Raw genomic sequence first — 27,738 nt, forward strand, 5'->3', positions numbered from 1 at the left:
GACTTGGGCAGTTCCAGCAGGACAATGCGACACCCCACATGTCCAGAATTCAAATGGTTCAAATGGCTCTGAGCACTATGGGACTCAACTGCTGAGGTCATTAGTCCCCTAGAACTTAGAACTAGTTAAACCTAACTAACCTAAGGACATCACACACATCCATGCCCGAGGCAGGATTCGAACCTGCGACCGTAGCGGTCTCGCGGTTCCAGACTGCAGCGCCAGAACCGCGCGGCCACTTCGGCCGGCTGTCCAGAATTGCTACAGAGTCGCTCTAGGAACGCGCTTCTGAGTGTAAACACTTCCGCTGGCCATCCAACTTCCCAGACGTGAACATTATTGAGCATATCTGGGATGCCTTGCAACGTGCTGTTCAGAAGAAATATCCACCTCCTCCTACTCTTACCGATTTATGGACAGCCCTGCAGAATTCAGGTTTCAGTTCCCTCGAGCACTAGATGCCACGTCTTGTTGCTGCACTTCTACGTGCTCGTGGGAGCTCATATGATATTAGGCAGGTGTACAAGTTTTTTTTTGGCTCTCTTGTATATAAGTGTATTTATTACAGTAATAAATTCTATCAGCATGGATGTCGAATGTGATTTGATCTGGCTGAAGTTAAGCATCAAAGATCAGTCAAAAATAGTAATATGATGCTTTTATAGACCTCTTGGGTCCGGAGCTGCAGTGGTAGCGCGCTTGAGAGAGAACGTTGAGACTATAAATTTTCCTGGTCATGCCGTTGTAAAACTGGGTTACTTCAGTTTGCTAGCTATAGAAGGAGAGAGCCGTGTCATCAAAACTGGTGGCATTATTCTGATAGTCTTGTCCGAAAATTGCTTCGAGCAGATAATTAGAGAACCCTCTCGTGAACGTAACGTCTCAGATCTCCCTTCAATAAAGAGACATGAACTTATCGAATCAGTTAACGCAGAGGAAGGTTTCAGTGATCATAAGGCTGTGATAGCAAGTGTAACTACGTATTTCTAAAGGAATGTTAAGAAAGGTAAGAAAATGTTTTTGCTTGGGAAGAATGACAGGATACAAATTACAGAGGATCTGAATATTCAGCTCAAATATTCAGTACTAAGGAAAGATGTGGAGCACAAATGGAGAAAATACAAAATCATCGTTTAGCATGCCTTAGACAAGTACGTTCCAAGCAAGGTCCTAAGGGATGGTATAATAGCCGCGTTACAAAACTGCTACGTAAAAAAAAGATTTTAAAGAAGGTTTCATCTCAGATTGAAGAGAAGTCAAAACCATTCAAGAGAAGTCAAAACCCAGCAGACAAAGAAAAGCTGAACGAAGCGAAAATGAGCTTAAGGAGAGCAATGACAGAAGCTTTCAGTGACTTTGAAAGCAAGATTTTGTCAGTCGATATGAGCAAAAACCTTAAGAGGCAATCGGTAAGTGGTTCGAAATCCTCTATTCATTCAGTTTGTGATCATAATGGGCCGAAACGGAATATGGCAGAGGGAAGGCCGAAATGTTGAATTCAGACTTTCGAAATTTTTCACCGTGGAAAATCGCAACACGGTTCTTCCTTCCAGTCATCAAGGGCATATATTTAAATAGCCGAACGCGGAATAGAAAAGCAACTATAATCGCTTGGTAGTGGAAAGGTAGACACGAAGAGTACCTAGCGACTGGAAAAAGGCGCAGGTCATTCCCGTTTTCAAGAACGGTCGTAGAACAGAAGTACTTAATTATAGGTATGTATCGTTGACGTCAATCTGTTGTAGGGTTATGGAACAGTGTGATGTTGTCTTTTATAGAAATTATATTGCTAGGCAGGCAGGCAGGTAGACACCCATAACTGAAGCCATAAAAATCGAACGAGATGCTTCTGTGATCATGTAACGGATGTGCGCTATGGAGAACTGGCACTCAAATTACCGTCTGCGCATTGCTACTTCTGCATGTCACTTAACGTCGAACATTGTGACTGAGTTCTCAGTAAGACAACGGTCCATTCCTAACTCAACCTTCTCCAAACGAACCGGGAATCTATATCTGATGATTTCGGCGTTACGAGGTCGGTAAACCGTAATCGTGCTTTCTGGAGACGTGTACTACTGATTGTCGTAGTGCCAAGACGCTGGACGAGAACTCTTTCTCCGACCCCCTGCTGCCGGAGCTGAGGCATCTGCGACATGAGTGGCCAGTTTCTGGCTGGTATCCAGGTCACCGCCTGTGCGGAAGTCCAGATTGCTTTCTGCAGGGGCCACGCCTGAACAGGTTATTTGCCTCGCGGCTATCCGCAGCGAAACGTCGGCAACAGTGGCCCGTAGGAAGCGTCTTGGAGCGTACGTGTGGTGGTAAAGTGCTCGCCTACGTTCGGCATGTACCAGGGTTGACACAAGGCTCTGTAATCACGCCATTTGAAGTTAATTCTCAATGAGTAGATCGATGAACATATCAACACGTAGAAATTATTAACTTTCACAAATCTACATAGCATTTAGCACACAACGTAAGATTCCTGTATTTCATCTTTTCAGCGTAAACGCAATTACAGAGACGTTTATTTGGCGAGTACAGATAAAGAGTGGCATTGAAATTCACAGACTTTCACTCGAAAACAGTTTCGTTACAAATAAATTATCCCTATGTTTTCACTTTTTATTTTCATAAAAAAGCTTAGTAAGCCCCGGCGAAAAGTTATTTTTTGTGATCAACATGGATGACATTCACACAAAAAATGGTTCAAATGGGTCTGAGCACTATGGGACTTAACTTCTGAGGTCATCAGTCCCCTAGAACTTAGAACTACTTAAACCTAACTAACCTAAGGACATCACACACATCCATGTCCAAGGCAGGATTCGAACCTGCGACCGTAGCGGTCGCGCGGTTCCAGACTGTAGCGCCTAGAACCGCTCGGTCACCGCGGCCGGCTGACATTCACACACCCAAGACTCTCCGACAGCCATTATCAACACGTTTCGTAAACTGAATAAAACTGTAAAAGAAAATCAACGTACTCAGAAAGCTTTCAAAATGGCCGTTTTCCAAAAAGTCGCGCTGCGCTAGACACGAGATAGGAGATGATGACTATCTTCGAACGCTATAAAATCGTTCTAATGCATTCCTGTGCCTCTAAAGCTTCGAATAGTTGGCAACAGCAGTAATAACTACGTTGAAAGTCGCCTAGTTTCGGAGGCGCTTTATGAAACGCCGTCGTGATAAGAAAATCGCAACTCTTTTCTCAGATTTTAAAAGACATCTTCGTACAGCAGCCGTGGGTAAAATTCGTAGAAAAGCAATATAACTTCTGTCAGCAAAGGTAGGCACGACAAAACCTGTTGGTATGGTATCGGGTCTCGTTCCCTTCTTTTATACCATCTGTTCTGGTCATATGACTGGGAAAGACTGATTACGACGACCAAAACGAACATCGCTGAGTAAAATACCTTCTATGGAAACCCACAAAGCGGAGATCCACCTGCAGCGTCTGCAGAAGGAAGCCTCTGCGCCGAATTAACGGCGAAACACCTAGATTACTGATATAAGTTTGTAATAATGATAGTAATAATGATAATAACAATAATAACATCAGTCAACAGAGATGTCCCACACTGCAACACAAGGAGTCAGATCAGTTAAAAATCCATACTCTGAGTACACTAAATCACCAGAAGTTAACATAGACAAAACGTACGAAGAAAGCTATACGCGGGGTTCTAGGATACAATGACAAAATGGTCAAATTAATCTTATCGTTCTAGGATTACCATAAAATGGTGCAACTATGCTGCCATTAGCACAATTACGAGGGGTGTACAATAAATAATGCAACACTTTTTCTCTGAAAGCAGGTTGCTTTTATTGAGGATTCCAATACACTATTCCCCGTTCTTTGGGCTACAAAACCCTATTTTTCAACATATTCGCCATTTAATGCGACAGCCTTACGCCACCTTACTGGCAGGGCCTGTACGTCCACACGGTACTAATCTACTGGTCGACGCCGGAGCCAACGCCTTGCTGCAGCAATAATCTCCGCATCATCCACGTACTGCTTCCCGCAGAGTGTGTCCTTCATTGTGCGAAACAGATGGATGTTGGAAGGTACGAGATCCATGCTGTAGGACAGACGGAGAAGAACAGTCCAATGACGTTTTGTGAGCGCCTTCTCGGGTGCGCAGACTTGTGTGGGGCATTGCGTTGTCTTGGAGAAGGAGAAGTTCTTTAGCATTTTTGTGTCGACGAACACGCTGAAATCCGACTTTGCCGGCTGGCACGCGGTATACTGGACAGGTTTGCGCGACCTTGTCACGATGACGACATACACCTCGCCCAACGACTCACTGTGCTTTTGCTCACCGCCACGTATCCGTAGACACTCTGTGAAGCTCTGATTTTCCATCAAAACAAATTGTCACAGCTCTCTACTTTGAACGGACGTCCGTTACAGAAGCCATTTTGAAGCCTACTGACAGCTCCGCTACCTATCGGAAATTCGTGAAACTATAGAAGCTGAAGCGGGAATATTCCACGATGTCCCACAACAAATTCCGCATTTTTTCAACTGAAATTGGCCGAGAAGAAAAATGCGTTGCATTACTTATTGAATGTCCCTCGTACGAGGTGTGGCTAGAAAAAAACCGGACTAGTACTGGTGAAACAATAAAACGAATGCAATAAGGCTGAAAGTCGCGTGGCCTGTCACGTGACTCTCGCTCCGCCTACTGCTCGAGTTTCATCTGCCTCCTGCACTCAGTCTGCCCGTGGCGTCTGTTTTAAGTAGTTGACGTTTTGTCTGTGCGTCGGAAAATGTTGAGTGTACAGAAAGAACACCGTGTTAACATCAAATTTTGTTTCAAACTAGGAAAATCTGCAAGTGAAACGTTTGTAATGTTACAACAAGTGTACGGCGATGATTGTTTATCGCGAACACAAGTGTTTGAGTGGTTTAAACGATTTAAAGATGGCCGCGAAGACACCAGTGATGACACTCGCACTGGCAGACCATTGTCAGCAAAAACTGATGCAAACATTGAAAAAATCGGTAAACTTGTTCGACACTTTCCTTGTCAACTCCTGTTAACTCAGACACTGCTCTGATTGTTAAACGGCGATCTTGTCGAACAAGTTTACCGATTTTTTCAATGTTTGCATCAGTTTTTGCTGACAATGGTCTGCCAGTGCGAGTGTCATCACTGGTGTCTTCGCGGCCATCTTTAAATCGTTTAAACCACTCAAACACTTGTGTTCGCGATAAACAATCATCGCCGTACACTTGTTGTAACATTACAAACGTTTCACTTGCAGATTTTCCTAGTTTGAAACAAAATTTGATGTTAACACGGTGTTCTTTCTGTACACTCAACATTTTCCGACGCACAGACAAAACGTCAACTACTTAAAACAGACGCCACGGGCAGACTGAGTGCAGGAGGCAGATGAAACTCGAGCAGTAGGCGGAGCGAGAGTCACGTGACAGGCCACGCGACTTTCAGCCTTATTGCATTCGTTTTATTGTTTCACCAGTACTAGTCCGGTTTTTTTCTGGCCACACCTCGTATAATGCAACCCACTGATTAAAGTCTGTCCCAAGGTCAGTACCATCTGCTTATGGGTGCTCTATATCTTCACGATGTGTTCTGGATTGTCGTTGAGCCATCAAGCCCTAACTACAAGCGTTAGTTATACGAAGATGATTCCATAAGTCATGGCAACTACGGCGTATCTTGCAATAATACGACAAGATGGGAGTTATACGACGTGCAGTAAAGCGGTAATGCAGTGTGTATCTGAATGCCAATATAAAATAGAGTTCTAGCACAGGAGGCCACACCAGAGGTTCAAATGAAACACAAACATTGGAACTCTCTGTAAATTTGTTGTGCACGAATACAAACGGAAGAAAAATAAATCAGAATCAACTAATGTCCTTCAAAATAGTCCCCCATTGTACACACCTACACAGCGTTTCCAACGAAGGAGAAAGCGGAGAATGCCACTGTTATTGCCATTAATGTGCGCCGCTTGTCGCCGAAATGCCGTGAGGATATCCGCCCTCTTTGCAAAGCGCCTCTTACTCAATGGTTTCTTCAGTTGTGTGTCGAGATCAAGTCTCATATTCTGAGATCTGGTGAGTAGGGTGGGCGGGAGAGGATTTCGCACCCCCACCGCTGTACACAATTATTAATGACGTCTGCAGTGTTGGCTGTACGTTATCATGGAGTACGATAGCATTATCCAGCAGTGGCGGACGTTTTCGCCGAGGTGTTCGTCGCAGGTGGTACAGTAGAAAGTTGCGACAGTATTGGGCCTTGATAGTGTGGCCGTTCCTAACAGGGTCACAGTCCGGAATACTGTGGCTGTCATACACCAGAATGAGCATGACCTTCGTGGGTGATACCCTGGCACCCACAGCTGTTCGTAGTTCTGCATTTCTGCCAGCGAAAAAGGCAATTTTCACTTATGCTCGCTGTTCTACTCTGTTTACATCCATCTTATAGCGCAGCCAAGCTCAAAATGAATGTTTCAGGTGCTGGTATCTAGCCATCCTCCCACGTGGTCGCAATCTGTCGGTTGATTTCTGTATAGTTTGTCGCGGGCTTTCAAATCCATTTGATTGATGAAGTCATCCATTTGTAAGGTAAGCGACCATTCAGGCTTGGCATATAGTAATTCCATGGAAACGTCTTGGTCGCTAAATACTTTATTCATTACACGTTTCGAATAATCAGAATCAGATAACTGTGGCAAAATTTACACGAAAGACAAAGCAGAATATCTTATATATAAACGCTTCTCTAATCTCTCTTTTGTGAAAATTTTGCCACAGTCAAATGATGATGATTACTCGATAAGCACCATAAATAAAGTATTTAGTGATCAAGACGTTCCCATGGATTTACTACATGCCGCCCGTGGAATGGCACTTGCATTATGCACTCCTCTTTCATTCCGAGATTCCGTAAGGGAGGAACATCGGACCGACAATTTCTGCTAACTTGCCTCACAAAAGTATTAATTCACGATTAAAAGTGGCAACATACAGTGCGAAACGGGCTATTAGCGCGAAATGGATGTGTAGTACCTGCTATTGGCGTGATGATCTAAGCTACGCTCGTTATTTTCGTGGGTATACAGCCTTAAAATTCTTTAGGTGATGAAGCTGTTTCCGACAAAGTACTAAATGAATTCAACTGGAATACGAGTAAGCCGTTAACTCATTACATCAACAATGATTCTGTGTGCAGAAGGTGACTTACTCGCAAAATTTCAGCCCGATGGGGCTCAATAACCTGACAAAACTTCTGTCTACCCATGTTTTACTCATTTCTTACGTATTACAATGTTACGGACAGATATGAACTCACTGTGACAAACCATCCTGTGTGCATCAGTGCAGTTGTTTATAATATGCCGCTTCAAATGGCTCTGACCACTATGGGACTTAACATCTGAGGTCATCAGTCCCCTAGAGCTTAGAACTACTTAAACCTAACTAACCTAAGGACATCACACACATCCATGCCCGAGGCAGGATTCGAACCTGCGACCGTAGCGGTCTCGCGGTTCCAGACTGTAGCGCCACTGCGGCCGGGTTATAATATGCCGCATCCAACACACTGTGGAGTGTACGATATGTATGGAATCTAGACTTCCTCTATAGGAACACCATAAATAAATATTTTCTGTGCATTAGGTTGCGCAGTCCGTTGATACTCTCCTATTGACTCTACTGATTTCTCTGGCTATTTCCTACATGTGCAGCAATCTTCGTCACATTGGCTGACAAAAGTCTATATGCTTTCCGAAATACTAGCGTTTTCTGTTATACCTAGAACTTGAAGCAATTTAATAAACACTTTTAACACTGGTATACTCTTTTGTAATATTTGTAACCTTTAACTTTCGTTCGAAGCAAATCTGTAAACATTTGTGTTTTTTCGTGTTTTATGTTGTTTGTTTAAAAATCGATAACTAAACGATGTGCCCATATCCTTTGAACGCCGTGGTTTCAGTTTTTCCGGTCAAAAAAGCAAGATTATGCGATTACAATATAAATTTCATTTTATGAGCAGACTGGTCTACAATTAGCGATCATCAGCCAGTGAAAATTACTACATTGGTGTTACTACGTAAGTTCCGTGTGTAGTACCTAATTTTCAAATATACCACACACACACACACACTCACACACACACACACACACACACACACACAGAGAGAGAGAGAGAGAGAGAGAGAGAGAGACACACACACACATGCGAGCGCGCCCCCTGTTTTTAACGGATGGAACAGTGCACAGTATCTCATACTTCCATTACTGTACTTTATCCAGTATTCTGTGCAGATCGCCTACCAGTCCGCGAAGTATCACGGATGTCTGTCGCTAATTTTAAATTTTCACCCACTTAAAAGTTTCGTCGCGGTTTTCAAAGACTAGCGCTGTACGACTTGACTGCGGTCTACGTACGAGGCCAAACCATAGCCTCAGCAGAGGTTATTTCCGATTTCTGCTCACAGACCAGCCACACGTGCCGCCTTGCTTACAATAAGGAGCGAGGGAGAGGAATCACATGTCGGCTGCAAGACGCGGCCAAAGCGTCGATTCGCGTGTAGGCGCTCTCTCTGGCTCAGCCATCCATCTAGGAATGATGTACCTCCTCTCCTAATTGCTGCAGGACTTCGTTCCGCTGTAAAACGAATCTTCCATAACCGCCCTGACTGGTTACTGGTCCGTCTTTCTACCCCTAGCGCGCCCAGTTGTATACAGTAATGGAAGAATATAATTATCTGATAATGATTTTAAAATTCATTATTTTGTTTCAGACTCAAACTTTGTATGTTTACGTTAGTGACTATTCTGAAAATTACTTTTGACTCTCGGTACAATTCCTTACATAAACTAAAACAGACCTGGTACGATATTGTGTGTGTGTTAACTCCTAGCGGGTTAATGCTGAAATCGAAAGTTATGCTATTTAAATAGCATTAAAGCTTTTCGTAGGGCAGTTTGAGTGTCATCAATAACTGGAACATCAGAGTAAATTCAGTATTTCCTGCTTACGCACAAACACTTTTTGTGCCGAAACATGCCATTCACCGTCTCGATTGCCCACTGACATAAAGTGCTACACGTCAACAACTCAGCATAATAACTGTGCTCTTTACTACTTGCCGCCTACAACGACTTGCATAATACTCACATTTGCCAAAATAATGCCGTTATTTTACGTAATTCAGAGTTTTTATCTGTGTTCAATTTGACGCACATCCACTGCCAATTAAATGACATACAGGTTTCTACTTATCTGCTACGTGCCAATAAAATAGCTGTGATGCTTAACCATTAACATAACAAGCAATTAATATATCTCAGTACTCTTATTTCACAGTTACCTTTAACTTCATCAAATTGAAAGCCTTAGATTCGAAGAACAACTTGCAAAGTATGCACTGAACTTCCAACCTCTCGCTCAATAAGAGCATAGTAGGGTCCACAACGCTAAATTCATAATATTGGTCTCCTAATTGTTTAGTTTACTTCTGAAAAAATTCCATATATTCCTTTCGTTTTCCTTCTAATGTAACAATGTACCTACTATTTAAAAGGTAAAATTAATTTTGCTCATGTTGATGTCTTTTTCAGTAGTGGATCATCTGAATTAATTTAATTAATGTTGCTTTCGGAATGCAATACTTCGACAAAATGATGCTACTAAAATGGTGGGATTTCTGTTTATTAATAGGCGATCAAGACTGTTGTCGTTTCCATTCTCCTTCGTCTCATCCAGTGCAACAAGGTTACGAAGTATTGTAGTACGTCACTGATATTAATGAAAGCGAAAAAAATCCGTAATTATTTTAGGATTATATTCTCGTTAGTCAGAACCTGAAAACCATATTAAATTTAGCGGGCGACCGAGAGATATACTATACCGAAAAGCGCATTCCCTTTACTTCGTCCAGCATGCTTTGTTATTTTAAGTGTGCCTGCGCCATGTTGATAACAAATGAATACTTGCGTAATACAGCGTAGTGTATAGTGATGGGAAAGGGAAAATAGAGACAACGAAACCCGAAACTTATATAGGGTGAGTCGGAAAGAAAGGGACATGCTTTTAGGCTTGATAGCAGGCCTATTGGCGATTCTGGAAAAAAAACTTCAAATGAACGTATACCCTTTCTTAACTATACCCGACATACAGCTGTTTGAAAATCACGAGTGTCCGTCGCATATCCTTCTTCGCCAGCACCCACGTGCGAATACACGCAAAGTGACATTAGGTTGGGCAGCGTTGTCTTTTCTGCTCATTTCGTACGGCTGTACGTCCAGTGCCACAATGCCTCACTGAAACACATCCTGGGGGCGTTCGATTGGTTGCCATGAGGTCATTTCTTGGCCACTGAGGTCACCCAATCCTGCTACATTAGATTACTGTTTGTCGGGTTGGCTTAAGAGCGAAGTCTGCAAGAGCAGAGTGGACACAAAGAAGAAACCTCTCGCTCGGATTGTACATGCTAGTACTCAAGTAAAGGAGCGTAGTAATGAGCTCCGATCACTAACACAGCAGCGGTCTACAAGAGCTGCAAAATGCACTGCAGGTGGCCGGTGACTGTCTGAACATCTTTTGTGAGGAAATGTAAACAATTAAACAAAACATTAGGTCGCAGTTGCAATCACCTACATTTGTCCAGTTCCCCATTGTTTTCATTAGTTTCCTCGGAGACTGTTAAGTACAGGACATACGTTCATACGACTTTTTTTGTTCAGAATCTTTAAATACCACCGCCCCTCGAAGCATGTACCTTTCCTCCTGACTCACCCTAATACAGCCTACATCGAACAACAGCGAGGTGACTCGCTGGTTGGACAGACAGATCAGTACTGTGACATCAGTATAGTCACAGGCTTTGGACTTCTCCGTTTACTAGCGAAATTTTCGTGATGAACATTTTCTCCATCACCAAGATTAGAGCTTACTACTTCGGATAGTGCGCCGACACGCTGATGAGCTTTAGCGATCTCGGCTACGGAGGTTGCTTCAAGTGACGAACTCAGAATAAAAGAATCAATGCAGACCCTTCCACGCTGCTCCTTTAACCACTCTGCTGGCCATCACGTTTTGATGTTCCGACGGATACAGCAAAAGAACTCTTTCAAGCTAAATACACTAGCTTATCATAAGGAAATAGTGGTAAAGTCCCTCGAACTCGAATGAATCCAAATGACATAGTAGAGAGATTAAAAGATATAAAAGAATAAAAATCACCCCCTAAAAAATTACAGCTAATAACATACTTATAAAAACAATTCTAGTATATTTCGCCAAAAAAAATCAAAGTAAAACCGCCTGTACTATAGTCAATATTAAACCTTGAAACTAATTCAGACTCCCCTTCAGCAAAATCAAAAGGACTTCGGTTAGTTACAGCTAAACAGGAAGCAATACAAGCTAAGGCTAAAGGAAAAGATATAATAATAAATCAACGATAAAGTTGGTAACTCATAAAATGAAATATATTAAAACTACCATTTAAAATAATTAAAGATAATAAAATAAAGGCTAGTCTAATATCATATGAAATGGTCTAAGCAACAGAACCTAAAGAACCAAACAAAGAATAATCTGAATTTGAACAACAATTATTACAGTACAAATACCTAGTCTAGAGCAACATAAAAAAATAAAAACCCATGAGAAAAGGAAAACATGTACGTCAAATGGGGAAAAATTACCCAAACAGCCAAACAAATTATTAGATTGAAAACGGGGGGAAATAATGAGAATAATTAGATAAAATAGGAATGGGCTGTTCATTACAAATTAAATTAATAGCATGACTGAAAGGTTGAGGAATACCAAAAACTCCTACCTTATTTGGACACACGAATTTGGATGTAGCCTAAACCCGTAAGATCCAATAAAGTTTAAAAAAGCCACACTAACTAAAACACAAATAGCAAAAAAAGAAGAAAATTCTAAGCAAATGTAAATAAATCATAAAATATCAATATTACTTGTAGAAAAACATCTACATAAATGAATTCTAAACTCAACATATTAATCTGTCAGAATAGTAATCAATTAATAACAATCAATAATATAAAAAATATTTTACCCACATGGTCCTTTCGCACTAATATGAGTAAACAGTGTTAAGATAGAAACCGAGCTAGCTCACACCTGTCTGTACTCAGATCATGTAAGAATTTAAAGGTAGATCAGACCTAATTACAAGGCTCCTGCACCCAAATTTTTTCTTAATCCAACATCGAAGTCGCAATCTGGTTTGACGATTTGAGCTTTCGGAAACAATTATGCTGTTATCTCTAAGATAACTTAATCTTATGATCATAAATTATAAATCAAAATAATAAACGTAAATCAATGATATAATAATGAAGAGTTTATTTACTCTTCATGTCACCCCAACAAAACATTATCATCAAATATAGAAAGGCCAAGAAGAAGCTGTATAAAATGTAAGTTCCATAGGATCTTCTCGTCCTGGAGATAATTGACTTAAAAGTTAAATTCAATATTTTTTTTAAAAAAAAGACAGTTGATTTCTCGTCAAGCCATTCATTCCTGCCACTAATTACGAGACTAATGCTTATGCTACCTTTGCACGGTCAAAAGATGGTGGCTCATTTTTTTTTCCAAAAACAGTTACTGGAGGCGCCGGGTATCGATCCCGGTACCTCCGACATGCTAAGCGAGCGCTCTACCATCTGAGCTACGCCCCCAGCTGCTTGAGATTTCCTGATGACACAAAGTCTGTGTGCGTGGCCGAGGTTTCGCTGGCACGCATGGAGGCAGAGTGGATGACTGGGTGGGGAGAGAGGAGGGCGTGGTCGGGCTGGCACCCACGGCGCTGACCTGGAAACTGGTGTACGACATCGAAGCATAACCTCTCGTGTCTGGGGGCGTAGCTCAGATGGTAGAGCGCTCGCTTAGCATGTGAGAGGTACCGGGATCGATACCCGGCGCCTCCAGTAGTTGTTTTGTTGACTGTTACAACTTTGCGTGGTGGTGTGACGCTTGACAGATTAAAAGTCTCCGTTCCTCTGACAGTAGAAGATTTCTTCGGTCTTATAGGAAGACGGATAGCGGCGCATGTGTTTAGACGGAAGGGCGCAATCGAAACCTGTAGCCTGAGCCTCTTTCAACTGGTCGTGATTATTTTGTTACAAAATTACCGAAACATCTTCTCCCATGGCGCTAGAAGAAACAGTGAAGTACTGAGGAGCATGCGCTTTGAACGGCTACAAGGCACAGGACCCGAGTAACATAGATGATACACAGAAAATTTGTAAAAACTCGTTACCGTCCATACATGTGTCAAAACATGCTGTTCGCATAGTTTAACGTTTGAAAAGATTCGCAAGTTCAACATACATAAATTAGAGTAACAGACAACAAATAAAATTTATAAAATGTAATTTCAGCGTTTTTATTTCAGGGTAAATGATAGAATTTGGGTGTGCAACAAATTTTTCCTTCTATTCAGAGGCTACAAACATAATTTATAACTCATGATTCCCTTCAAGCGAAGCGTCATCAGCGGTAAGGGAAAACAACCTCAGATGCCTCGATAAAAATAGTGTTGGTAACGAAGTTGCTAAGACACTAATCTTTCAAAAACGTGAGACCAACGCTGACAGCTGTTTTTGAATTTCTGAAAATCAGACAGGAGAGATTCTGGGCTGTGGAGAAGTGCTCCTAATAGCCCGACGGAAAATATCACAACACCAAAAAAATAATTAATGTACAGCAATGAAATTTCGGGAACACATTTTTCTACGTAATATATTTGAGTGATTGACATTGCAAGATCGCAGTTTAACGTGGGCGCGAGAAAAGCCATTGCAAATTTGAAATGATGGCACATTAATAACCGATGTAACCGCCAGAATATTGAATGCGAGCATGGTAATGTGTATGCATTGCATCGTACAGGTGCCGGATGAAGCCGGCAGTGCGGTTCTAGACGCTTCAGTCCGGAACCGCGCTGCTGCTACGGTGGCAGGTTCGAATCCTGCCTCGGGCACGGATGTGTGTGCTGTCCTTAGGTTAGTTAGGCTTAAGTAGTTCTAAGTCTAGGGGACTGATGACCTCAGATGTTAAGACCCATAGTGCTCAGAGCCATTTGAACCAATTTGGAGGTGCGGGATGTCAGTTTGTGACTCAGTGTTCCATGCCCGTTGCACTTGACGGGTGATACAGGGACGGTTAATGCTGTTTGTGGACGGTGCTTCAGTTGTCGTCCGATGGATCCCATATGTGCTCGACTGGAAACCGATATTGTAACCGAGAAGGTCAAGGCAACATGTCGTCATTCTGCAGAGCATCTTGGGTTAAAACAGTGGGCGAGCGTTATCCAGTTGGAAAACAACACCTGGCATGCTGTTTATGAATAGTAACACAAGAAGTCGAAGCACCAGGCTGGCGCACACATTTACAGTCAGCAAGTGTGAGATAACCACGAGAGTGCTGCTTCTGTCACACGAGATCGCGCCTTCGACCACAACTCCAGGTGTAGTCCAGTGTGCCTACCACGCAGACAGATTGGTTGCAGGCCCTCTACTGCCCTGCGTCTAACCAACACGCGGCCATCACTGGGACCGAAACAGACCTAATTTTCATCAGACAACACAACAGACCTCCACCCTGGCATCCAATGAGCTCGCATTGGACACCCACGTAGTCGCAAATGGCGGTGGTTTGTGGTCAGCGGAATGCACGCTACAAGGCGTCTGGCTCGGAGCTACTAATCAAAATGTAACAGTCCGGTGTGCCACTGTGTGCCAATTGCTGCTCAAATTGCTGCTGTAGACGCAGTACGATGCGCCCGACTCATAACCTGAACATGACGGTCTTCCCTCTCGGTAGTGCCACGTGGCCGTCTGGAACCCGCTCTTCTTGCGACCGTACATTCTCGTGAGCGCCGCTGCCAGCAGTCGTGTTCAGCGGCTACATTCCTGCTAAATGTCTCTGCAATGTCATACGGGTTGTTCAAAAAGTCTCTTCGCAGTGCCGTATGATTGTTAGCCGCGCGTGCCGTATGCCACAGTGAATATACCGAAATGAAACTCAGTGAAATACAAGTTATTAATTTATTGAATACTCATTTTTACTTACAAATTTTCACACTAAATGTTGAAAGTGTCCCCCCTGTTGTTGAATACACAATTCAATTCGTCTAATCATGTTTCCAAACACAAGCTGTAACATTTCTTCTGTAACAGAAGCAGTGAAAGTGGATATTGCGGTTTTCCATTCATCGATGGATTTTGGACGGTTTTTATAGACAGTTGCTTTCGCTGCACCCCAGAAGAAAAAGTCAGGTGGTGTTAGGTCAGGCGATCGTGGAAGTCAAAGTCCCTGTGAAATTCTGCGATCACCAAAAACATGCCGCGTGGAATTAGCCGAGCGGTCTGAGGCGCTGTAGTCATGAACTGTGCGGCAGGTCCCGGCGGAGGTTCGAGTCCTCCCTCGGGCATGGGTGTGTGTGTTTGTCCTTAGGATAATTTAGGTTAAGTAGTGTGTAAGCTTAGGGACTGATGACCTTAGCAGTTAAGTCCCATAAGATTTCACGCACATTTGAACATTTTTGAACCAAAAACATCAGTGACATTGAAACGCGAACTGTATGCGTGGTTGCACCACCTTGTTGAAAATAACCGTTCAGTATTTCACTTAACACAAGTTCTCCTATGAAATGGTACAGAATATCACTGCAGTATCGTTGTGCGTTTACTGTTTCGTTGAAAAATATGGGACCCACAATCCCACGTCTAGAAATTGTAGTCCAGACTCCTGTTTTCACAGAATGGAGTGGTTCCTCATGAATACACAATGTATTTGCAGTACTCCACATACGAGAATTTTGCGAGTTCATGTACACGGATCAATGAAACCACGCCTCATTAGGAATATCCCTTCCATTCTGTTCAACCAAATTTTTGAACCATTGACAATAATGTAGTCTCTTGCCATGATCAGTATTTTTCCGTTTTTGCACGACTGTCACTTTGTATGAGAAAAGTTCTACTTTTTCCTTACAGCTGTGTGGGCCGTTCCGACACTAACATCGATTTCATAGGCGAGTTTTCTTACTGATTTATTCGGACTCATGGACATTTTATCGGAAATTTCGAGTAGTTTATCCTCAGACAAAACGCTAGGATGACGACTTTGCATGTCACTGAACCCGTACTTCGAAATTTGTTGCCGGCCGCGGTGGTCTAGCGGTTCTGGCGCTGCAGTCCGGAACCGCGGGACTGCTACGGTCGCAGGTTCGAATCCTGCCTCGGGCATGGGTGTGTGTGATGTCCTTAGGTTAGTTAGGTTTAAGTAGTTCTAAGTTCTAGGGGACTTATGACCTAAGATGTTGAGTCCCATAGTGCTCAGAGCCATTGAGCCGAAATTTGTTAGTCAAATCTCGCACAGTATCGCGATGTGGGAGTGTTGTCTCCGGGAAAACTGAAATGTTTGACGAACTGAAACTGTGTATTTACCGCCAGTTTTGAACACTTGTTCGACTAAAAACACACGTTCTTTAATGGTTAGCATTTTAACACTGACAAAAACGAAACAAACGAACGAAGAAACTAAACTTAAACGTTCACGCCAACACGCTCGACACACACCAACGATACTACTGACGCTGGCTGAGACAAACGAAACAGTGGAATGTTGGCAGAGTCCACTTTAAGGGAAGTAACCCAGGCAGGCGAATAATCATACGGCACGCGCGGCTAACAGTCGTACAGCACTGTGGAGAGACTTTTTGAACATCCCGTAGAAGCAACATTTCTGCTTCTTGTTGCCCTATTACGACCCCGTTCAGACACAGTGAGGTGTTGATATTGGCGTCTTTGTTGCTTTAAAGGCATTCCTGACTAACATCAATTCACTACGTCCATTCTCAAAGGTAACTAACGCTCACGATCGTTACAGCGTGAATTTAAAGCAAATCTGATTTACATCTTCATAGTGGAGCTACCAGCGCCACTCTTAGGTGACTGGCGCGAAATCTGACTACACGTCATCTTTCAGATGTAGGAACACGCCTACCTACTTTCGTTTATGTTGTGTTAATTTTTTTCCCATCAGTTTCGTTTGACGGCTACCATTTCTGCAATAGTATTTGCAAGTTCAACATACATTATTATACATTTTATTTGTATGTATTATTTGACTGACATCTCCTTAATATATTCTATTCCAGGATTGAGATTCCTGCTAAGTCACAAGCAGTCAAGGGCGCCCATATCCTGGGGTAAGGGTTGGACCCTCCCCCACCACCTCTCAGAGGAAGGAAAAAATATGGTGTAGTCAAATCTTTTTCTTTTAAGGAAGTGATTTAAAAGTCGGTATTACGCTGCTTTTTAACAGGGTCAGAACTGGAACTTTTTATAGCTGCTTACATGCCGATATTCGTCTTCCAAAACATTAAAAATACACCATGCCCGCACCAGCGCTACTTTATGGGGTCTGGCATGAAAGTACTGTTAGAATGGAACTGTAAACGTGTATGTGAGACGCACCCTCACAGCATCTCGAGAACAGCTGGTAAATTGTTAGCCATATAACACAGAGCAGCATTCAACGAACTGCGAACATATTAATGTTTAGAATAAAACTGCAACACGTTAGACGAAACTGACGAAAGTGGAAGAAGCGGAAGGGGATACGACGAACTGCTGAACAATTCCCAGGAAGATAAAATTGCATAAGTGTAGTCGACCCTTCCAAATACGGATACTATATACGCCAGATTACGTTAACCTTTTTTCCAGTGTAATTTATTCTGTCACAAAAGTCCCTGTTCAACGGATGATAAAAAGAGTACTAAATTTAATGTTGTTAACACCCTATACAGTTTGGAGGGTCCAGTATAAATTAGCCTTAGCCATCCAAAGTGAGAGCATGCATTTTAATCTCCAATTTTTGAAAAATGATTTGTTATTAATTTTTAGTTTAATATAAAAAGCCATTAGTCCCTCCGTCAAGTTAATTGACATTCCGAGTAAAGAGTAAAAACGTTGTGGACTATTACCGAATCCCGAACAAAATTCAATTAGTAGCGTGTAAATATTTTACTGTTCGGTAAATTAATGTTGTAATTCATACGTGGTGGCAAAACGTATCCTATGACGTGCGCCACTCACAAAACTTCAAAAACAGAATAAACCCCTACTGTCCGTCAAATGGAAGTGGTATTTTTCACTAAGGCTGTTTTTATTTAGACCTGTCCTTCGGTACACAATTGCTTTCTTTTTTTTTAAGTCATTTTCGAGTGCATATCTAGAACAAGGCTCTATACATACCAAAATGGCAGCGCATTCACATGATGAGCTTATGTTTTTAGACATAGACGACTGACCATTGAGACACAAGGACTGACACCTAATCATCCGCAAAAACAGACGGCGCGTAAATATGCGAAAACACACATTAATTTTTCATTACACCATTGACTATTAGTCTGTGAAAATAGTCACAACGATAAAATACCTTCTCGTATGGAGTAATTTAAGATCGAAATATCTGGTATAAATATGCAGATGACAGAGAGATTCAATGAAAGAATCCTAAGGTAGCATGACTCATTACGAAGAGGATAGCTTACGGAATACTACTGCGACCTATTCCAGTCACTACAGATCCTTTAACAAGGAGGTTTAAAAGAAAAGAGAGAAAAGAGTTCAAGAGGTGCGTTTTGTCACGAGTTTTTTTAGTCAACAGACATACTCAACCGTCTTTAGTAGCAGGAGAGGCGTCATCCACCACAGTGACACACCTACTGCTAAAATTCTTACTGAGCATATTCGAAGAAGAGTCAAGCAAGATATTCCTTCCACATATATCTCATAAAATGAACGTAACGATATAATAATAGAAATTTGATTTTATACAGTAATGTGTCAAGTATCATTCTTCCCTACCACCATCATCAAATAGAAAAGGCCAGTTAAGTCTTTTGGGAGAAAGCGGCGGAGGGGGTGTTCAAGTGGCGGCCTGTTGGCAGGAAGGGGGAGGGGAGGTTGGAAAACACGATAGCACTTCATTAAACTCCTTAAGGTGACTTGCGGAATACGAACCATGAAACCATCTACATCTACGTCTACTGTAGCTCCCCACAAGTTTCCCCAATTATTTTGTACAATAAGTGACGAAGGATATTTTTGGTTTGACTGTCTTTTCCACCTTCCCTCTTCCGCCCGCGAATGGTGCGTCGAAATAATGACTGTCAGTGAACCCCCACTTGAGCTTTAATTACTCTGATCTACTCGTCGTGGTTTTTGAAGGTGTACTGTATGTGGGAACAAGCAATATTTTGCCCGACTCTTCTTGGAGCGGGCGCTCTCGAAATTTGAACAGTAAACGTCTACGTCATGCACAACGCTGCTATTGCAGCTTCTGGCGCTAGAGTTTGTTAATTTGTTCAGCATTTCTATAACGCTCTCGCACCGCCTAAACGATCCGGTGACGAAACGCACCGCTTTGCTTTGGATCGTCTCTATGTCTTCTATCAAGCCGCACGGGTTGGCGAGCTGTTTAGGGCGCATTGTCACGGTCCGCTCGGCTTCCCCCGTCGGAGGTTGGAGTCCTCCCTCGGGCATGGGTGTCTGTATAGTCCTTATCGAAAGTTAAAGTTAGAGTAAGTAGTGTGTAAGCTTATGGACCGGTGACCTCAGCAGTTTAGTCCCTTAAGACCTTACCACAAATTTCCAAGTTTTTCTTCTATCAATTCAATTTGGTAAGGGTCACAGACTGATAATAATCTAGTATCGGTCGTAGATGAAATGGCTCTGAGCACTACGGGAATTAACATCTGTGGTCATCAGTCCCCTAGAACTTAGAACTACTTAAACCTAACTAACCTAAGGACATCACACACATCCATGCCCGAGGCAGGATTCGAACCTGCGACCGTAGCAGTCACGCGGTTCCGGACTGAGCGCCTAGAACCGCTAGACTACCGCGGCCGGCTCGGTCGTAGATATCCCGACACAATTTTCAACTCGGAACACCAAACAGACGCATGGTGATTCACTCAGTCCATCAAAGCCTCTTGAAGTCATAAAGTTTGCCAGCAAATATGCTTAACCATAGCTTCAGAAATGTGCAGACTACGTGGAGGATGAGTAAATACCTGTCTATAGAGCCTGCTATAAGACAAGGATTTACGTCTGTATACAAAAATTCAGAAGAGCGTTGTCGTGAATCAGAATTATATCACATAAAAGGTTGCATCTGTCAGTCTGTGGCAAGCGTATTAATGTCATAACTGTGTACGTCACGCCTGACAACTACTACACCACATTGCTAGAACTTGCTGCATATGCCACCTGAATCGTTCCATGGTGCGTGGCGAACTAGGCTGATCGCTACACTAAGCACTTCAAAGTCAGAAGCGAGCTCCGGCCAAATACATTACATCCGTATGGGCCGGAAAAAATATTGCCTGTCGTACTGGTGGTAGTACTAGACAAGTAATATATTTTTATTACTTACCGAAAGGGAATTATCTTCTGTTAACACAAAAAAGAAATCATTTCACCCGAAGCATTGTTTCTGGGACCTCTTTCCTATATAGTTAGAGGCAACAGACAATGAAAGGCAAATACAATCCAGAAGATATAATAATGGACTTTATACAAATATTGAAAAACTTACAGGTTTGATGAGGAAAAGAATAACCTTCTACGGCCACATCCAAAAGACGAATACCAACAGACTGACAAATGAAAGACCACTTACTTACTTTGATAAATTGAGATGGGTAACACATTGTGCAAATAGTTGGGAGAAACGTGGATGAATTCCAAATCACTCTAAAAGATATTGAAGAACGACAGCCACTCAGAAATCACAGGACTCCAACGGTTTCCATAAAAAACACGAGAAGATGGTTGGAGCCACTTCGAAAGAAAAAACAAGTGGGGAAGAAACAAGAAGGAAACATTGAGAAAAGATGAGACAAATGTGAAAGAAAAGGCAGGAGAAACAGTTGAAATAACCGTAGTCCATAGCGGCTCTACATATTAACAATAAAATAATAATAATCATGTGTACGTCCTATACCAATCAAGTTGTCATTAAACATTTACTGTTGTGTTGTGCTATCAGGCAGTTCGTTTATTTGTTGCAAAGTGAATAATAAAGCAGTTTCTGGTCATGTTAACTGAATCTTCCGTCGGTTCTTGGTAGAACAACATTATAATAAATGAAAAGCACAAATTTGCTTTTGTTCTACACTATTACTTTTATTGTGTTAACCGGTTCTCGGCTTACAAGGCAATCTTCAGACATTTACCTAGTATTGTCACCAGAGAGGTTACAATGTTTGTAAACAACATTGGAAGAGAAGTTAGACTTCTAGACTGAAGCAGGACATGCAGTAAGTAATATCTTTGACAGTGTGGTGGTAATGCATTGAAAAAGTAAAAAATTGAACAGCAAATAAATAAAAATGGAGTATACAGGAAAAAACTTTAACACAAAATAGGAACAACATGCCTACATAACAGTTTCTATTAATAAACAAAAATAATAAAATGAAATAAGGTTAGTGCTTGACAAAGCTACTTTATGAGGTTTCTGGTCAATTGCAGGTACTACCTACAACTTGGGGAAGGCATTTTCATGAGATATTTAACGATGCGTAATGTATATGTCTATATTTTACTGTTATACAGGGTGTTACAAATGGATACAGCCAAACTTTCAGGAACCATTCCTCACACACAAAGAAAGAAAATAATTTATGTGGACATGTGTCCGGAAACGCTTACTTTCCATGTTAGAGCTCATTTTATTACTTCTCTTCAAATCACATTAATCATGGAATGGAAACACACAGCAACAGAACGTACCAGCGTGACTTCAAACACTTTGTTACAGGAAATGTTCAAAATGTCCTCCGTTAGCGAGGATACATGCATCCACCCTCCGTCGCATGGAATCCCTGATGCGCTGATGCAGCCCTGGAGAATGGCGTATTGTATCACAGCCGTCCACAGTACGAGCACGAATAGTCTCTACATTTGGTACCGGGGTTGCGTAGACAAGAGCTTCAAATTCCCCCGTAGATGAAAGTCAAGAGGGTTGAGGTCAGGATAGAGTGGAGGCCATGGAATTGGTCCGCCTCTACCAATCCATCGGTCACCGAATCTGTTGTTGAGAAGCGTACGAACACTTCGACTGAAATGTGCAGGAGCTCCATCGTGCATGAACCAGATGTTGTATCGTACTTGCAAAGGCACATGTTCTAGCAGCACAGGTAGAGTATCCCGTATGAAATCATGATAACGTGCTCCATTGAGCGTAGGTGGAAGAACATACTGACGAAATTAAATGAGCTCTAACATGGAAATTAAGCGTTTCCGGACACATGTCCACATAACATCTTTTCTTTATTTGTGTGTGAGGAATGTTTCCTGAAAGTTTGGCCGTACCTTTTTGTAACACCCTGTAGACTCATGTAGAACGACAAAGTGTGTATGTAGCGGGTGGACTTATGTTAGAACCACACTCAGTCCCACGTTATTGTTACACTATATAAATAAAAATGGATGTTTCTTTGTATTTTTGTCCTCTATGCGTTCCTAAACCATTCATACAATTGAGATGAAACTTTGGTAAGTTGTTCTTCGTACGCCTGCCAAGGTTCCTATCACCCCTCCCGAAAAAAACAGTATTGCACATAGTTCAGGAGATTTGACGTCATAAACAATGAGATGCCACCGAGCGAAAATACCCAGATCTATGTATTCACTATTTGAGAATTAGTGCACTTACCGAATGGCAACAAATTTAAATAATTTATAATTTCAAACCTGTTTGAAATTTTTTCTCACTCACACCCCCACAAAATAATGAATGGAAAAAATGTTATCGCTTACTACACTTTCGCTGTACACGACGTAAAACTGTTGCATCAACCATGAAGTTTTGATTTATTGCTTCGCTTATACTCACTCTATTCGCAACACATTTCGCATACAGTATCCACATACAGGGTGTTACAAAAAGGCCGGCCGGTGTGTCCGAGCGGTTCTGGGCGCTTCAGTCAGGAACCACGCGACCGCTACGGTCGCAGGTTCGAATCCTGCCTCGGGCATGGATGTTTGAGATGTCCTTAGGTTAGTTAGGTTTAAGTAATTCTAAGTTATAGGGGACTAATAACCTCAGATGTTAAGTCCCACAGTGCTCAGAGCCATTTTTTGTTACAAAAAGCTACGGCCAAACTTTCAGGAAACCTTCCTCACACACAAAGAAAGAAAATATGTTTTGTGGACATGTGCCCGGAAACGCTTACTTTCCATGTTAGAGCTCATTTTATTACTTCTCTTCAAATCACATTAATCATGGAATGGAAACACACAGCAACAGAACGTACCAGAGTGACTTCAAACACTTTGTTACAGGAAATGTTCAAAATGTCCTCCGTTAGCGAGGATACATGCATCCACCCTCCGTCGCATGGAATCCCTGATGCGCTGATGCAGCTCTGGAGAATGCCGTATTGTATCACAGACGCCCACAATACGAGCACGAAGAGTCTCTACATTTGGTACCGGGGATGCGTAGACAAGAGCTTTCAAATGCCCCCGTAAATGAAAGTCAAGAGGGTTGAGGTCAGGAGAGCGTGGAGGCCATGAAATTGGTCCGCCTCTACCAATCCATCGGTCACCGTTCTATTGTTGAGAAGCGTACGAACACTTCGACTGAAACGTGCAGGAGCTCCATCGTGCATGAACCACATGTTGTGTCGTACTTGTAAAGGCACATGTTCTAGCAGCACAGGTAGAGTATCCCGTATGAAATCATGATAACGTGCTCCATTGATCGTAGGTGGAAGAACATGCGGCCCAATCAAGACATCACCAACAATGCCTGCCCAAACGTTCACAGAAAATCTGTGTTGATGACGTGATTGCACAATTGCGTGCGGATTCTCGTCAGCCCAAACATGTTGATTGTGAAAATTTACTATTTGATCACGTTGGAATGAAGCCTCATCCGTAAAGTGAACATTTGCACTGAAATGAGGATTGACACATTGTTGGATGAACCATTCGTAGAAGTGTACCCGTGGAGGACAATCAGCTGCTGATAGTGCCTGCACACGCTGTACATGGTACGGAAACAACTGGTTCTCCCGTAGCACTCTCCATACAGTGACGTGGTCAACGTTACCTTGTACAGCAGCAACATCTCTGACGCTGACATTAGGGTTATCGTCAACTGCACGAAGAATTGCCTCGTCCATTGCAGGTGTCCTCGTCGTTCTAGGTGTTCCCCAGTCGCGAGTTATAGGCTGGAATGTTCCGTGCTCCCTAAGACGCCGATCAATTGCTTCGAAAGTCTTCCTGTCGGGACACCTTCGTTCTGGAAATCTGTCTCGATACAAACGTACCGCGCAACGGCTATTGCCCCGTGCTAATCCATACATCAAATGGGCATCTGCCAACTCCGCATTTGTAAACATTGCACTGCCTGCAAAACCACGTTCGTGATGAACACTAACTTGTTGATGCTACGTACTGATGTGCTTGATGCTAGTACTGTAGAGCTATGAATCGCATGTCAACACAAGCAACGAAGTCAAAATTAACTTCCTTAAATTGGGCCAACTGGCGGTGAATCGAGGAAGTACAGTACATACTGGCCAAACGAAAATGAGCTGTAACATGGAAATAAGCGTTTCCGGACACATGTCCACATAACATCTTTTCTTTATTTGTGTGTGAGGAATGTTTCCTGAAAGTAAAGCCGTACCTTTTCGTAACACCCTGTATATCACTAAACGTGCCGGCAAATTTGTGTTACTATACAAGCCACATTTCAGAAGATACGACATCATAAACATTGAGTTGCATGAAAATCTGCTGCGTCAGACATGAAGTTTTGTTTAATACTTCTTTACTACCAAAGCTATTGGCAACACATTTCGCAAACGTATTAAAAAAGGTACATACAACAACGGACGCATTCCAGTGCAATCAATTCAATCGGTGAAGAACTTTCCGAGTTTTGCTATTATGAACATTTAAATTTTCTGTTCTTTTCTTCTTGACAGCAAATGTCGGAAAGTTCTTGACCGATTGATTTGAAATTTTGACACAACATTGTATTCTAATAAAGGCGTGTTGTTACGTGCCTATTTTTGTAGCAGTTCGACTGCGTACTCAATTCAAGGATGTGATATGTGAATGGACCTCAATAAAATACTTATAATAATACTGTTGTCATACTATCATTTTCAGTGACCATCAAAAAGACACAGCAACAGTTACTACAAGTGTGTGGACAAAATCTGAAAAATCCATGCTTCCCACATGGACAACTGTGTGTAGCTTGCTCACGCGTCGGGAAACCTTGTCCGTGTATACGCCAGACGGAAAGACCAAAAGTATTACGTATCGAAAATCACATCAGTAAACAAATTTCTTTCTTTCCAGATTTCTTTCTTTTGCTGTTAAAATTACTAGCAGCATATGTGTGAGTTCATAACTTATGCTGCATGTATCCTTTTGGACATACCGGCTTTACATACGAACGCTCTTCACTCCCTTCCTTTCGTTGTTGAAACTACAATAGCGTTTTCTCGTCTCTCATGTACTGATCAATAGGAATCCCTGAGTAGAAAAGATGCTTAAGACGAGAGGTAATTACCCGGTGACACATGCTGGGTACAGCTAGTATTTGAAAAAAAAAAATAATTATTGGTAACTTACATGATCAGTGTTACTGTCTTATGAAAGAGTGATAACAGTAAAAGAAATCTTTCAAAAACATTTTAGTTTCGTGACGATAACTTAACCGAAGCATCTTGTTTTTACCCGTCAGAAAATTTCATTTTACCCGTCACCTCCGTTTGTGGGAGCGACTGGTCGCCTAATAGTCCTTGCACTCGAAAGTGCGACAAATTTGTTGTCATGTTTTACATCGCTGTTATTAATGCAATTAAAAGAGAATTGTAGAAGACACAAAGAAGAGCTGCACTTTTTGTTGCGGGATGTATTATGAGAGAGAGGGCGTCGGGATGAAACTGCTGCAGTTCCAGAAGAAGGCGGTACGAGAGGTGTTGTACAGTAGAGAGATTTTTGCTGTTAAAATAACTAGCAGCAATGTGTGAGTTCATAACCTATAAACAAATTTCATTCTTTCCAGATTTATTTTCTGTTAAAATTACTAGCAGCATATGTGTGAGTTCAGAACTTATGCTGTATGTGTCCTTTTGGACATACCGTCTTTACATAAGATCGCTCCCCACTCCCTTTCGTTGTTTAAACTACAGTAGCGTTTACTCTTCTCCCGTGTATTTACCAATAGAAACCCCTGAGTAGAATAGATGCTTAAGACAGGAACTTTCTAACCCGCTATGCAGGGTGTTACAAAAAGGTACGGCCAAACTTTCAGGAAACATTCCTCACACACAAAGAAAGAAAATATGTTATGTGGACATGTGTCCGGAAACGCTTACTTTCCATGTTAGAGCTCATTTTATTACTTCTCTTCAAATCACGAAGTCAACATTAAGTTCCTTCAATTGGGCCAACTGGCGGTGAATCGAGGAAGTACAGTACATACTCACGAAACTAAAATGAGCTCTAATATGGAAATTAAGCGTTTCCGGACACATGTCAACATAACATCATTTCTTTATTTGTGTGTGAGGAATGTTTCCTGAAAGTTTGGCCGTACCTTTTTGTAACACCCTGTATTCGTAGAAACGCAGAGACGAAAATTCCTCCTCATACAAAAAAGACGCACATGCACGCACTCGAATACGTCCACATCAAGTCCATACAATACATGTAATAACTCCCGAATCTTGTTAGGTAAAATGTTGAAGCAAGCGCACGTCACTATCAGTTAAATAGTTAAGTGTAACACAGTACAAACATAAGCTATAAGGCAATATAAGATGCAAAACATTGCTGTTTTCCACATTCCTAGTTCACTGTAGCGCTATCATCGGTACGGCCATTTTGTCCTTGATGTGAGAGGCATTCCTTTGCATCCCTGCTCCAGTGGCTGCACGAACACAGTGCAGAACGTGTCCAGTTTCCGATTGCACGCATGCCACCTGACAGCCGAGTCAATGTCAGGGTGACAGCTCTGATCTGTCAGCGTATCCTTTATCCCTTGGTGCCCTAGACTGTAGCGAAAGTCTTATCTCCAGGGGCGCGGGCTGACGTATGCTAAGCAATCGTCTCGCAGGGTTATGTGATGCCCAGATAAGCACAATCTCTGACCACCCACATCTACATTTACACTTGCGAGTCCAACGCACAGTGAATAGCGGTGGTTACATGTTATACGCTGAGGACCCAAAGAAACTGGCACACCTGCCTAATATCGTGTAGTGCCCCCACGAGCACTCAGAATGGCCGCAAAACGACGTGGCATGGACTCAATGTCTGAAGTAGTTCTTGAGGGAACTCACACCATGAATCCTGCAGGGCTGTCCATAAATCCGTAAGAGTACGAAGGGGTGTAGATCTCTTCTGAACGAGACCTTGCGAGGCATACCGGATATGCTTAATAGTGATCACGCCTGGGGAACTTGGCGGCCAGTGGAATTGTTTAAACTTAGAAGAGTGTCCTGGAACCACTCTGTAGCAATTCCGGACGTATGGGGTGTCGCATTGTCCTGCTGGAATTGCCCAAGTCCGTCGGAATGCACAATGGACATGAATGAATGCAGGTGATCAGACAGGATGCTTACGTACGTGTCACCTGT

At 42.3% G+C, this 27,738-nt stretch overlaps 1 non-coding gene across 1 annotated transcript; it reads left to right on the forward strand.

Moving 5' to 3' along the window:
• Positions 1 to 12,894: 12,894 nt before the first annotated feature.
• Trnaa-agc (transfer RNA alanine (anticodon AGC)) lies at positions 12,895 to 12,967 on the forward strand. The gene has a single exon. It is a non-coding gene; the product is annotated as a tRNA-Ala (tRNA).
• The last annotated feature ends 14,771 nt before the right edge of the window (positions 12,968 to 27,738 follow it).

This window comes from Schistocerca nitens, chromosome 1 (assembly GCF_023898315.1).
Source record: "Schistocerca nitens isolate TAMUIC-IGC-003100 chromosome 1, iqSchNite1.1, whole genome shotgun sequence".
NCBI classification, from domain to species: domain Eukaryota; kingdom Metazoa; phylum Arthropoda; class Insecta; order Orthoptera; family Acrididae; genus Schistocerca; species Schistocerca nitens.